Source organism: Symsagittifera roscoffensis, chromosome 4 (genome assembly GCF_963678635.1).
Source record: "Symsagittifera roscoffensis chromosome 4, txSymRosc1.1, whole genome shotgun sequence".
Taxonomy (NCBI): domain Eukaryota; kingdom Metazoa; phylum Xenacoelomorpha; order Acoela; family Convolutidae; genus Symsagittifera; species Symsagittifera roscoffensis.
Window position 1 is genome coordinate 50,897,482 of NC_087065.1, and position 13,588 is coordinate 50,911,069.

A 13,588-nucleotide genomic window follows, 5' to 3' on the forward strand; every position below is an offset into this window, starting at 1 on the left:
ACGTTCGTTACTTCTTTGTGGCTGAAAAATTCATCGGATAAATTCTTCTTCATCCAGCTTCGTTATCAAATTAATTGTCGTCCAGCTCAGTGTCAACAAATTGGTGTATAACTCGAAGAACTCGAAGAAGAAGACCAAATTTTCTTTACACGAGAAATTATTATTAAATATGAAAACTGAATCATGGCTGAAAGCTCTCCCTACGATCTTTCCTCGAGCTCCTAACACTCGGCTGCAAAAAACCATGCGCCGCCATAGCTCCTTCTCACTTTGTGAAGCGCTTGGAACAGAAAGTTTCGCTCGATTAGTGGCTTATATTCCAATTTTTCTTAGTTTTCACTACCTGGCTCAAAAAAAGAAACAGAATAGAAGAAATAAATTAAACTAACAACTTTAGCATCGAGTTCAGGCATACATTGACTAAAAATGAAATCATGTATCATCTCCATAAAAAGAAACACTAATCTAATAACAGGTATGAATGTATCTCATTGACACAAGATCAATTAAAGATAATAAATATAAAGCACAGCTCGTTCAAAATTTCCAAATTTACAAAACTTGTTGAAAGCTTAAGTACAAAAACATACATTTTACCAAGATAAACTAGATTCAAAGTTTTAGTTTCGAGTTAACTCAGTGTCAGCTTCAAATAGATCGTCGAATTTCTAAGAGCGATGTTGTTGCTGGATTTGACAACTTGCTAGAGAAAAAATCAGCCGCCATCTAATCCGATTTTAGGACCTCATAAGCAGGGTTGTGGACGTTTGTGGGTATCGTCGGTAGTAGAAGGTATTTGGCAGTTCCGAATTTGAAGAGTGTTCGTCTCATTCGATCCACTAAATGATGATATGGCAGAGTTACAGATTAAGTAGAACTCTTTGTTGGTGTCAATGGCTGGACGTATTCTCTTTTTTACAACAATCAAAATAAATTCTCACACTACATACATTAGTACATTAGCAAAATAACATTTACAGCTCCATTCGTGTTCTGATACGTATAATTTCATCAAATTATAGTATATGAATTCATTGCATTGGGGGGGGGGGGGTAGGAGGTCAGATCAGAAATAGGCTGACAAACATGATTTCTAGGTCTGTTGATAAAGTGAGCTGCAATGGATCTTTTAGGAGCTTGTGCGAATGAGTTGATATTGAGTGCGGAATCTACCTATCAGTCCGAGTCGAAATAGGATGTCTGCCGCTGCTCATAGACAGATACTTGTTTACAGTTTAGAGCAAAATGGGTTCTTTTTCGGAAAACAGTGTAAAAGATAATAAATATTGATTGGTTGTGTTAGGTAGATCCAGTTAAGTTCAGTCGCTGCACATATAAAGACAGATAGCAGAGAGAAAAACAATGAAAAAGGAGGCGAGAAACTACATAGCAGTTGTTTAATCAGTTTCAGTTTTACTCGGCCAAGAAGCGAAGGAAGGCTCTTCACCACTTCATGACACGGGACAAAATGACACGAAACAAAATGACACTTGACAAGAAGAGCAGAGAGAAACAACCAAATACAGTCGTGTTGAAAAGCGTGCTGCTATATGAGAGATAAGTGTGATGAAAACATATTCTTGCGGATAAAAGGAAAGATAGGGGCAATAACCGTTTCACTGTTTGTTGTTTAAAAAACGCTTATAATTGTTTTATGCCACAGCTAATTCTAAGCATGTACAGGAGCGACAAAGGAGAAGCGAGCTCCGGAATGTCGCCATGAGGAAAAACACTGACATATCTTTTTTTCACACCATGATATCCGGGAGTGAGCTTAATAGAATGTCCATCCCCTATTATTGACTACAACTATCCTTAAAACATTTAGTGAGAAAGCAGCCAAGCAAACGTTGGTTAGGCCAAATTGATCCTTTCTCGTGATTCATTTCAAAAGAGTAGTTATGTTTTTTTTGTCGGTTGACATGTGATTTTCAACTATCAAATTTTGAGTCGTTTAGAAGTCACCAAAACCTATAAACGAAACATGCACATGAACACATTGAGCAGTTGCATCATAACATTATAAACAATTGTCAGAATTAGTGAAATATCTTATTGAACACGTTTTTTCTGAATTAGCATATTTTTTTTGTCTGGCAGAATTGCAGAATTATTGTAATGAACATGTTCGGTTTTTTTTTCTGAAACAGCGAATTATTCTGTGTTTTTTTTCTGGCAGAGTTAGCGAATTATTCAATTTTTTCTGGCAGAAATAGAGAATTATCCTTATGAACATGTTGTTTCTGCTCCATTCAGAAACACACTATACCAGCCAAGCCCAATTTACTAGCATATGGAAACAAGATGAAATTTACACATGTAGCTCTAATGATATAGCGTGATTGGTACGACAGAACCGCGCATACTTACTCATAATTATCAGAGAACAAACAGAAATTCTAACTGAAGAGCCAAAAAACTGTTTTTTGTTCATAAAACTTATACAAATTAGAGCTTTTACTGACTTACCTCTTTGATTAATCCCTACAATTGCACGAAAAAAGGGGTAAATAGTTACTAGGTACAAAATCCACAGATTCTTTAAGAGGGGCATTGATATAGTTCTTTATAGGGGTGGGGATTCTGTGATTCTGTACTAGGTACCATATGAGGGAAGGGGGGGGGGGGGGGGTAGTTGAAGATATTCGTTTGCTTTCATTTCATATGCTTCTTTCAAATTGGGCTCTGAGAATTTGATTTTACGGCAACGCATGGCAATTGTGCAGTTTATGAAAAAGTTTAGTTTTCAGACATTCTCCAAAATGGGAAAACAAATCAACTATTGACTAAGACACAGATTACAAAACTCCAACGGAAAACTAAAGTTTCAAACAAACAAAGGTTTTCGAGCTCAAACTATTGTTATTTTTTAAACAAAAGTGACAATCTGCTCGGACCTTACAGTTAGTTTCAATTTTAAATCAATGTAAGTTATCAACTTTTCTGGGTTTATCGAGAGCTTGTTTTGTTAATTTGTCAAAAACACTATAATGATACGAACAGCATGGAAGAAACTGGGCCCAGTTGATGGCTATGGGAAAAGAATGAATAGAAAAGTTCAGATACCTCAAGCTGCTCTGTTTAATATGCTTGCAAAAAGATGAAAAGTGGTATCAATGTTGGCAAAGCTACAACGTCACATCACAGCCAGTCAACCACAAGTTAGAGTCAGAACAACCTTCACCACAGCTGAGCGGAGCTGCATTTGCAACATGTCCACAAAGATTGTCCTTACAGTTTGGTGAAGCTCAGTAACTAACTAAATCAATGTCTTTTCTTTTTTTACTGGATTGCATTCATCGAAAACTGATAGTTGTGCGCCATTTTTTGAGAAGATTAAAAACATATGTGGATAGATAAACTACCTAAAACATTCAACTGACGCGGTAAGGCTTCGCCAAAACTGACTACATGAATTCACAACTTACTTTCGGCTCCTTTTTCTACTGAAAGCTGCATCGAAACTCTGCCGGAAATATTCACTGGTAAAAATATCGTGTTTTTTCTTCTCGGAAAAGCTGGTTAAAAAGACAGTTTTTAATTATGTTTGATGAACAGTTAGGACAAGACAACGCAACCCCAGTCTACACGCAAAACAGAAATGATATTTAGCGACTGACTAATTGCAACTCCGTTTATTGGCGTGGAAACGTACAATGAGCCTACCGATCACTTTTGCTGTTCGGTTTGTTTGACTGATTGTGATCGTTTCGTTTATTCACACCGGAGCAGATTCATTTTCATGACTGATGCACTCTGAACATATATAATGGCAAACAACCAATTGAGCTGAAGTATTACACCAGAGCCACAGACTCCTTGGCCGAAAAGAGAAAGAAGAGGGTAACAATGAAATACAGAATGGTGACGACTACTACCACTGCACTTGCCATCCTAATCACATAACTACAAAACTGAAGCCGGTGAGGTAAATTGAGTAAACATTTTGAATAATAACAAACACAAAATTAACACAAAAGCAATCCAATCTGGTATTCAAATGACGGCTTTTGTGCTTTGATATGAACATTTCAATTGGCTTGCTGACCGGTTTTTGTGAGATGTCTAAAGAGTGGTTGGGAACTTTTCCAATTGAGCCCACTATTGCACATATGATCACCAACAAAAACAGGCGGGAATTATGACAATTGATGATTGGCGCTGAACAGTTAGAAACTAAACACATCACACGTAGGCTGAGAAGAGACAGACATCTGTTGAAGCCAAGTAGGAGTTGGGATTATTAAGACAGGGAGAGAAAGAATCCCTACTGTATCTGGGGACAAGGAGACAAAAAAGATAGATAGAGAGAGAATGAGGAGGTTATGAAGATACTACATGTCGCAGTAGTCTGGTTACTGCGAATTTGGCTGACTGAATTGAATAGAATGTTCACAGTAGTGTTGTGTTGTACATCTAATGATCAATCAGAGACTGAGGAGGAGGAGAGAGAGAAGACACATTGTATTCGCTCACTTACAAGCAAGTTAAACTAGCCATACCAAGTTGCAGTTGGTTAATGAAGCGAGCCAGGCTTCTTTAGACACGACACCAATACACAACTGCACACCTGTTCGGTTACGCGTATTACAGCACGTACACGACTAACGATCACATTTACTGATGAGTATGATGTATGCAATGCAGAGTGACCTCACCTGATTACTTTCACTTGCAGCTGAGGGACACAGAAGAGGAAGAGGGCCATCCCAGAATACTCATCACATCCATGAATGCTTCAACCCAGTCACCACATTCTTGTACTTGCCACACAACAAACTGTTTCCTTCGCAAAACTTACAGCCAATATTTATTTCACTACCAATGTGACTAATTGACTGAATAATAAGTCAACTTCTGAAGAAATATTAAATACTTGGGACTTTATGGTGTACCTGGTGATAAAGGGTCTGGTAAGTTAGGGTAAAAAAAATTGTTGGCACAGATATCTTTCGACAGTGATCCTTTGTTTTAGGCGATTGTTTCAACCAGTGCCATTCAAGTTAATACAATTCAACTCCCTTGTTACTTCAACTGCATTGATTAGCGAGGGATAAATTCTTAACGAATTGAAGGGCGGCGTGCTATACAATAGTAGCGTGGTAAGTTGAACTGAATTCTTTAATTCTAAGGCGACAACACAACACACGAAGACAATATTTCAAAAATAGTGCCAGTCACAAAGATAAAAATCAATTTCTTCTTCTTTTTTCTAATCTTCTCTTTCATTTCAGAGAATCCTTGTTTTCCACAGCCAAACAAACAACAAACAGTCAACAATGATCCGTCGATTGACAGGTAGTAACGCATTAATAGGAAGTAGAAGTGTACTAACAAATAACCAAACAATGAGTACAAAACATCAACAACAACAAATCACACAAGGTGATTCGAATGATGACATGGACAAAAAATTCATGAAACACTAAGAAAACACCTGTTTTTTATTCCTTTCTGCTTCATTTTTTTATCGGGTCAATATTGTTAATCATAAATTTATAAACCATTATAAAGTCAAAAAATGTCGGTTCACCCGAAAAAGTTAGTATGTGTTTAGTGGTGTTTTGGGATGTGAAAAGAGGAGCGGCGGAAATGAAATGAAGTGGGGTCTAGCTTAGATTAGATTAAACTGCGGGTTCTGTTCTGTATCCACCCGAGATGTATCACTAGTAACCGAAAGCGTGATAGCGGGAATAAATAAACTACTCGAACGAATAAGACACAATACACTCTAATGGCTCAACGATGAAAACAGTCGGGTTATGATCAGAATGATTGGCAGTTAATCGAATCAACATCAACCAGGCAAAACATCCAGCAATGTTTTGAAGCTAATTAAGTTTTGTTTCATCCTTTATCTTTAAAAGGTGGCTTTTGAAGCAGATTAGCAAGCAGAACTAGTATAGTTGTTCTTTTCTACATCTAACATGATAAGATGATAGCAGTCTGTTGTTATTGTTAAGGTAGTATTGATTGAGTTGAGATAGTAGCAGGAGTAGGAGTCTTTCTCCTTCTCTCCTCTCACTTTAGGAGAGGCTTTTGGGCGGCCCTGTGTAGTCTAAATTGCAGCTGAGCTCAACATACAATCATAGCTCAAGTATGATTTGGTCGTATGTGTAGAAATAGAAAACGAGAAGACTATCTAACTCTAAATGCTTCTCTCTACTTTATTGTCTAAATAACAAACCTGCTCCTTTTCATTCAATTGTGAAAATGTCCTTTTAATGTTTCACAGTAAAAATAGAGCGTAGATAGAGGTTGGATACGGTTCGATGATTAACTTGAAGTGGTGAAAAGAAAAGAATAGCAATGACCACCTGGCTCATAAATATTTATTCTATTTTCTTTCCTGCAGCAGCAGCTGTTTCTTTTTCGTTTCCAATGCCACCACCAGGTCATGTCAAAAATTAACCACGAGTCTATCTCAACAAAAAACATATAAATCAATCATTCAAAAAATCATCATAGTTTTATTCATTTTCACGTTGCGCAAGTTCGACTGATATTGAAAATTAGTTAAAGGATACGAGGACATTTTCATCAAATGTAGGTGGACTAAATTGGATCTAAATTGCAAAGAGCAAACAGGTTAGCTGCTGAGTGAACAAGAGGGGTTAAAATAACTGTGAGGGGGATGGTTAGTTTGGTATTTCGAGCCAGATGTCTCCTCAGGTGCATAGATTCAAACCCAACCCTGCTGCAAAACCCAACCCACCGTCCAGCTTCTGTTTTTACAACATTTTAAAAAGCAGTTCTTCAATTGAGGCAAGTAAGATTACATCTGTTTTTGCTCCTTTTTCTCCCCAATATTCACTTTTCTCTTGTTTCTCTGTGGAGCGAAAAAATATTTAGCGTGTTTTACCACAACTGGTGGAATAATTGTTTGGCTTTCACCTTTCAGGGTTGTGCTTGAGTCACCTGTTTTCAGGAGGCGGGGTTATTTGCTGTCCGGTTATTTGTTAGCATTGATTTCTTTACATGATATTTCAATTCGCAAACACATCAGACACTGATGTTCAACATCAATTTACACTCAATAACAGAGACTGTGCAACCGTTGTTACATCTAGAACAAAAGCATGTCGTATTTGTTAAGATTTTTTTTCAAACTGCATCCTTTCCGCTTATTTTTTTTAGCAAAACACATGAAACGTTTAATGTAGCGAAAATAGCTTTTGCTGCTAAAAAATATGAAAATAGCTTTTCTTCTGGTAAGCAAAAATATAATTTTTGTCAAAGAGTAAAGCTAATTTGTATCTACTTGTTTTTAGCTTTTTGTGAAGACAGGCAATGTAGCTCTTCGTTTTATAGTGTTTTTGGTTTTTTTTTCTGTGCAGATGGCGGTTGTGGAGGCAAGAAACAGATTTCGATTTCTAATCATTTTTTGCCTCGGCCACATCATTGGCATCATTTTAGGTATAATTAAGAAGAAAATAGGAGAACAAAAAAGGAAAAGAGGATGAAGTAAATGAAAGGCAAGTTACCAACTGGAACATGGGCGCTTCAAGCTGCCACATTTTACAAGGTTGGAAAACTTGGAAACAGAAAAGAAATGGTTTTAATCTATCATAACAAAACAATAATACCGAGCAGATACCCACAACTACTAATTAAAAATAACCTCTAAGAAACAGCATGGTATAGTAGCTTTTCAGCAAATTTGATAAGTGTTTGCAATTAGAACCCTTACAAAATACCTCTTCCTAGTTCACTGCTTTCTACCTTGGACATCAAATCTCTGTTCGCCTCACAGTAACAACTTTTCGCATCTCCGAAACAAAATGAATGCAACTAGCTAAAATGGCCCTCAGATATTTGGGCATTTATAGAGATGGAGTTATGAAGAGAGGGACAGAAAGTAAGAAGCGAAGCGAAAGATAGATACTGCATGCTCATTGGCGATAGATGAGTGGGGACAAGGGGCGGGTTATCTGTTCAACCCGCCCATGGGTCCCCCCAGTAGATCACATCACATCAGATCACGTGGGTGTCCATAATATCAGTCTGATTAATTCTTACGATCAAAATGAGCCAGAGACAGCAGACAAAGAATTACGTTCCCCTCCCACTACTAATACTACTTACCCGCCCATACAACTCATGTTTCGTAGTACCTTCGTAATGTCATTGTGCTTTGATGACATGGCCATGTTCCCTTAATACATTTGGAGTAAAGACGCGGGGGGGGGGGGGGGCTGTAAAGATTAAAACTCTAGCGAGTAACTCAGTAGCTTAACTTAAAAAAATTCACCCGTATTCTACTAAAATGAACAGTTTTGATTCGATAAAAAAGTACAAGAGTGCCATTAAAGCATGTCATTTGGGTCAAAAGCCTCTTGTAGTATCGCGGGGAATGCCTCTCTCGTGCCAGAATGCTTCAAAAAGACTATTGTTTAGCGATTATTGTTCAGCCTAGGAAAATGTGGAAAAACTATGTGGGAAAATGGGATCGGTCAATTTTGGACTGTTTAAAGGACAATGATTGGTTTAAAAATTGATCGCTCATTTGGTATTTATCTGTCACGAGGAGAGGAGATTAGTGCCTCACTCTACGAGTGCAGTTAGGAAGAAAGATGAAAACAGAACAGTTAAGTCATTGTGTGTGGTTTGGTTGTAAGAGAAAAACACAACCTAGAATCGTGACTGGATGGATCTTCAGAAAACATGCCATCTCGCTTATTGGTGGACAAACAAGTGGCAATGAGCAAAAAGTTCAGTTTCAATGTGAAGCAGGATTGACTGACATACGCAGCTATTTCTACTGTAAGTTTGATTCAGTCCATGTAATAGAATGGAAAAGTATACAATACAATACATGCAGCACGAGCAGCAAACACGCTGTCGTCATGAAAGGAAAGGAAGAAAAAAAGAAAGTTGAAAAAGTGACCACTATTGAACAAGGAAAATGATCCCGATAGAGATAACACAGACTCTTTCTCTCTCTCTATTTCACACACACAAACACACACAGGGACACAGCAGCAACTACTCGTGAATTACTATAGAATTGAGCTGAGAATACATTTTGAAATGGGAGAAAAACAGTAAACGTGTCCTCCACATGAATGTAGCAACAGATTCAAAAATCAACAAAAAAAGAGTTGAAGCAAAAGCTGAAAAAAATGAAGATAGCTTCAGCCAATACGACATGTCAAATAACGTGTCTGATTTCGTCCTCGAGAGCTTATTCAGTCTTCTTTCCTTCAGGGAAACTTGGTTTCCTTTTTCGAATCAACTGTGGCGAGAAAGAAATAACGCTTTATTAGTTCAAAAGAGGACAACAACACTAAGTAGAGGAAACTTCGGGACGGATTGGCAAAATAAACCCACTTGCACGATAAGCAACAGATTTAGTTGAAAATTAACAAACATTTATAAAACTACTTTCAAAAGACAGTAAAGAAATAATGGACAGTATAGAGAAACAAAAGAGAAAGAAAAATAGGTTAAGAAAAGGCTACCACATAAATATATATTTAGTTAAATCAGACGTATATAAGCAAAACAAAAACGGATAAAAGAAATAGAAAAGATTAAGGATTGATTTAGGAGACATAAGAAGACATTCAAGTAACTTTGGAGAGATAAAAGTGATAACATCGGATATGATGGAAGGCATTTGATAGTAAGTGCAGATGTATAAGAAGCAGATGTGAAATTTGGATGAAAGCGGGGGCGATCGACAGCAACTGAATGCCGACCCCACAGACAACCCCCACCCCTCCCATCCCATCCCACGAAGCCCAGGAGAGTAGGAGGAGGGGGGTTGACCTGGGGTGGTGTTACTGCTTTCCAATCTGATGGCTGTGTGATTGTGTTGAAGTTGTGTGCCGTATAGCAGGAGGCGGTTTGGCAAGCGAGGTCGCATCCCTTACAAGTCAGAAGTGCGAACATACTGATACCGATAGACATAACAATCCTGTGCCACTCACTACCAAGCATACAGAAACATCACTCACTGCTCACGCTTTGCTTTGCTTCACCCACCAACAAATACAAATGTGATGTGACAATGACGACTGTGATGCAATGTAACAAATGGTGCATTGAGCATGTCCTTGTCAGGCATGTATGTTGACTTGTTTTGAAAAGAGATTGACCTCTGAAGAATTGCTCATTTCCAAATTCAGAATTAGTTCATAACGTCATTTTGGATCCAATTAATTGCACAGTCATCGCATTTTGTAAGTCTAAAGGGTTAACAATTATCTTAAGGCCTAACAATAACAAGTAAAAGAAAGCGTAAATTCAGCTATTAGAAACAGAAAAAAAAAGTTTTTTTTTTTGATTTTTTGCTGCTTATCAATGGTCAAACGTGGGAAAATTTGGCCAATCCGTCCAAAAAACTACTAGATATTTATGATTAAGAAAGAAAGAGCAATTTGCAGGCTGTATGTGCTCTACAACCGCACTGTATGTATATTAGAATGTGGAATGTAGGGGAGGTTGAGGGAAATAGAACTATTTGTATATAGATAGACAGATAAGATATGAATAATGAAATGGTATGGCACCAACAGACTGGAGAAAGAGAGAGAGAGAGAGAGCATGTGACTAAGAAGCGATTAACTAGAATGGGAAACACGCGAATGGAAAAGAGAGAAAGAGAGACGCCATTATACTTCCATTCCAACATTCACATTCACACACAAACATACTCTAACACTACTTGGAAATAACGCAACAACCAACAACTAACTTCACTTCACTTCGCGTCACTTCAATCGCAGACCACAAGAAGCAAAGCTGAACAAACTCGGATGAACAAGTGAAATTTAGTGCACGGCGGGGGGGGGGGGGGCAAGTATTTTCCATAAATTGTCTCGAATTTGCAAACAAGGATACCGGCTACAGGAATGTGAAGTCATGTGATCACATCTAAAACTACTATTGAAAAATGATCATTGATAGGCCAAAATCACAGAACTCTGAGGTCATCTGCTTGAGGCTCCTTCGCGTTATAATTGTTTCAACTCAAAGAAAGAAAAAATGTATTTCTCATTGTTAATATTGTTCTCATTGTTAATATTCAGGAAAAATCAAGGGCAGTCTACGAAAATAAAACCAGCCAGAAAGGAACTCTAGCAAATACTAGATGGGTAGGAATTCAAGCAAACCCTACATTTAAAAAAATCTAATCATGTGAAAAGCCGAGCATAAATCTTGTAGGCAATTTACGATTATCCAATTCATTCAGAAAGGAAAAGTTAATCTTTTTTATATTGGACAAAATACACGTCATGGTTGAGATCTTAAATTTCATGAATTATTCGAAGGACAGGTGCTTTGACTCTCGTTTATTTCACGCAAATGGGATAAAACGAATAAGCCTGAGCTGCGTACACAGTGGAGTTGACACTAATTATAGAACGCATGAAATTTCTAAGACGAGTTGATGTATTTAAACCAGCATGCATTTATGAAAAACGGCGGGTTGTGTAAATGGACTGAAGACACCCTTCAGCTGCCAAATTTGGCATGTTTTAGACAGCAAGATTTTCGATACACTTAACCATTTAGTGAGGATAGGAGTGCGTAACTAAAACTAAGGCCATTTTTTACAAAATTTCTTCGGTGTCGACTTATTTTTTTCCTTGGATAAGATAACTGTTGAGTTTGTTAGGTTTGACTTATTTAGCACGCTTTTCAACAGATATTCTAAGGAGGAAAAATTTGCAGCTAAATGGTGATTACTGAGCAGCACTTTCAGGTTATTACAATAAATACATTCAGTGATAAAGCTGAATAATGAATGCAAAGCAACTGCACCACAGGTCAATCAATGAATGATGATTATTTATAGAATTTACCTTGCAGGGTGGAATTAGTAAAACTAACGGGATAGAAGAGACAAGCTGCACAGCACAGTTTCACATAGTGAACTAACTAACTACTTGGCACGAGAGAGAGAGAGATGACAGCAGCACAGCTGTTCTAGTCTAAGAGGGTAGTAAGAGATGATAATCACAGGGAGTAATGGCAGTGAACTGGTTCATTGTCATTTCATCACAATTGACCACGAGCAGTCAATGTTAGCAAACAAAATGATTCCAATCCGTCATACAGGAGAAATTCAATAACAGCCACGGTAACATGAAGCTGGTTAAGTTATCTGGGATAATGCAAAACTGCATCAGTGGCTAGCTGTATCAGCAGGCTATTCCGAATAACTTGAAATTAGTTTGTGATGCTCCGGGTTGATAGCAATGTCTACTTATCGAAAGAGTAACAATGCTAAATTTTGTGGTAAAAAACTTGATTTGTATTGGCGACTACATTGATAAATAACAACAACTATGTAAACTGGTTTTTTCCTTGCATGCAGTCAACTGAATACAAACAAAAATTGACGTTTTAAATCGTGTTTTTATGACCTTGTTTGTGCTATAGTCGATTCGCAGTAAAATGGGTAACCTTGGTTATAGACGTAGAAAACGACGACGCTCATAGTTCTTCAAACAAACGTGATTCCGGACACACACAGCTGAGCAGATGCAGATCAAAAGAGTTGAAAGATCAATTTTATAAAGAGAAAAACTTTCAAGCAAGACAAAGATAAGAAAACTTAGCCTGTAGAGGTCCGCTCTGACTTCACTATGGATGCAGCTTCGCTGTTCGAAGTATCGAATTGGCTAAGTAGAACAAACTCAAAACTATGACTGAGCAATAAATAGACTTACTGGAATGATCGAATGAAAGCTTAGCCCAGTAAACTGCAAAATGATTCACTCGGCAAATTCCGTGTTTCTTCATCCAGGGTAACAGGAAGCAACTGATCCGTGGGAGCAATAAAATGCCGCAAAACAAACTGCTCTGAAATAGCACACGCGGATGAAATTTGTAAAGCAAATGTTGATAACAAATGCGATCATCATCAGCTCAGCAAGTAACGATGACTCATTAATAAAATAAAAACAGTATGTCTACTCTTAGACATACACAAGCAGTGGCTTGTACAACGGCATTGCATATAGAAATCTTCAGCTGACAACGCTAAGCCGCCGCTCTAGCACAGTATATAAACAATGTTTCCGCTACGCTCCTGAATATAAATTTGTGTAGGCGCAAATCATCCAGGTACTGTCTTCACTTCACAGCCACTAAGCCGGCTCTAGTATTCAAACATGGCTCATGGTCTCCTTCCTACTATATTTCACAACAACGAGGTTTATGTAATAATTCAAAACAATTTGTAGATTCAGACGAATTTCCTAACTTTACCAGACAAATTAAACAATTAAAGAACCTTAACTACCACTTTATTATGTATTACAGCTTCATGGATAATACTATAGCCTTCTGAAACTGTTTTTCCCTTTCATTCAGAAGAAGGCTAGTTTTAATGATAACTAACTACCTGAACTAAGATTTTAAAGAAAAATCAAAAAATGGTTAAACGCCACCCGCCTCATATTTTTCTGTGAAATGGCATGATTTAATGCATTTCAACATTACTCATATTTTCGTCATCATATATTTTTTGGTCTGATAAAGCTTAGAGCTATCAAAAAAAATACGGCAAAGATACATTAAGAAAACTCACACACAATTGATTTTTTTTAAGTTCAAAATTCAATTACAGGGCTAG

The 13,588-nt window shown here is 37.5% G+C and overlaps 1 long non-coding RNA gene across 1 annotated transcript; it reads right to left on the reverse strand.

Moving 5' to 3' along the window:
• Positions 1-361: 361 nt before the first annotated feature.
• LOC134844368 (uncharacterized) lies at positions 362-12,868 on the reverse strand. The gene is made up of 2 exons (XR_010162680.1): positions 10,351-12,868; positions 362-9,300 (listed from the first exon to the last, which is right to left on the reverse strand). It is a non-coding gene; the product is annotated as an uncharacterized LOC134844368 (long non-coding RNA).
• Positions 12,869-13,588: the final 720 nt, after the last annotated feature.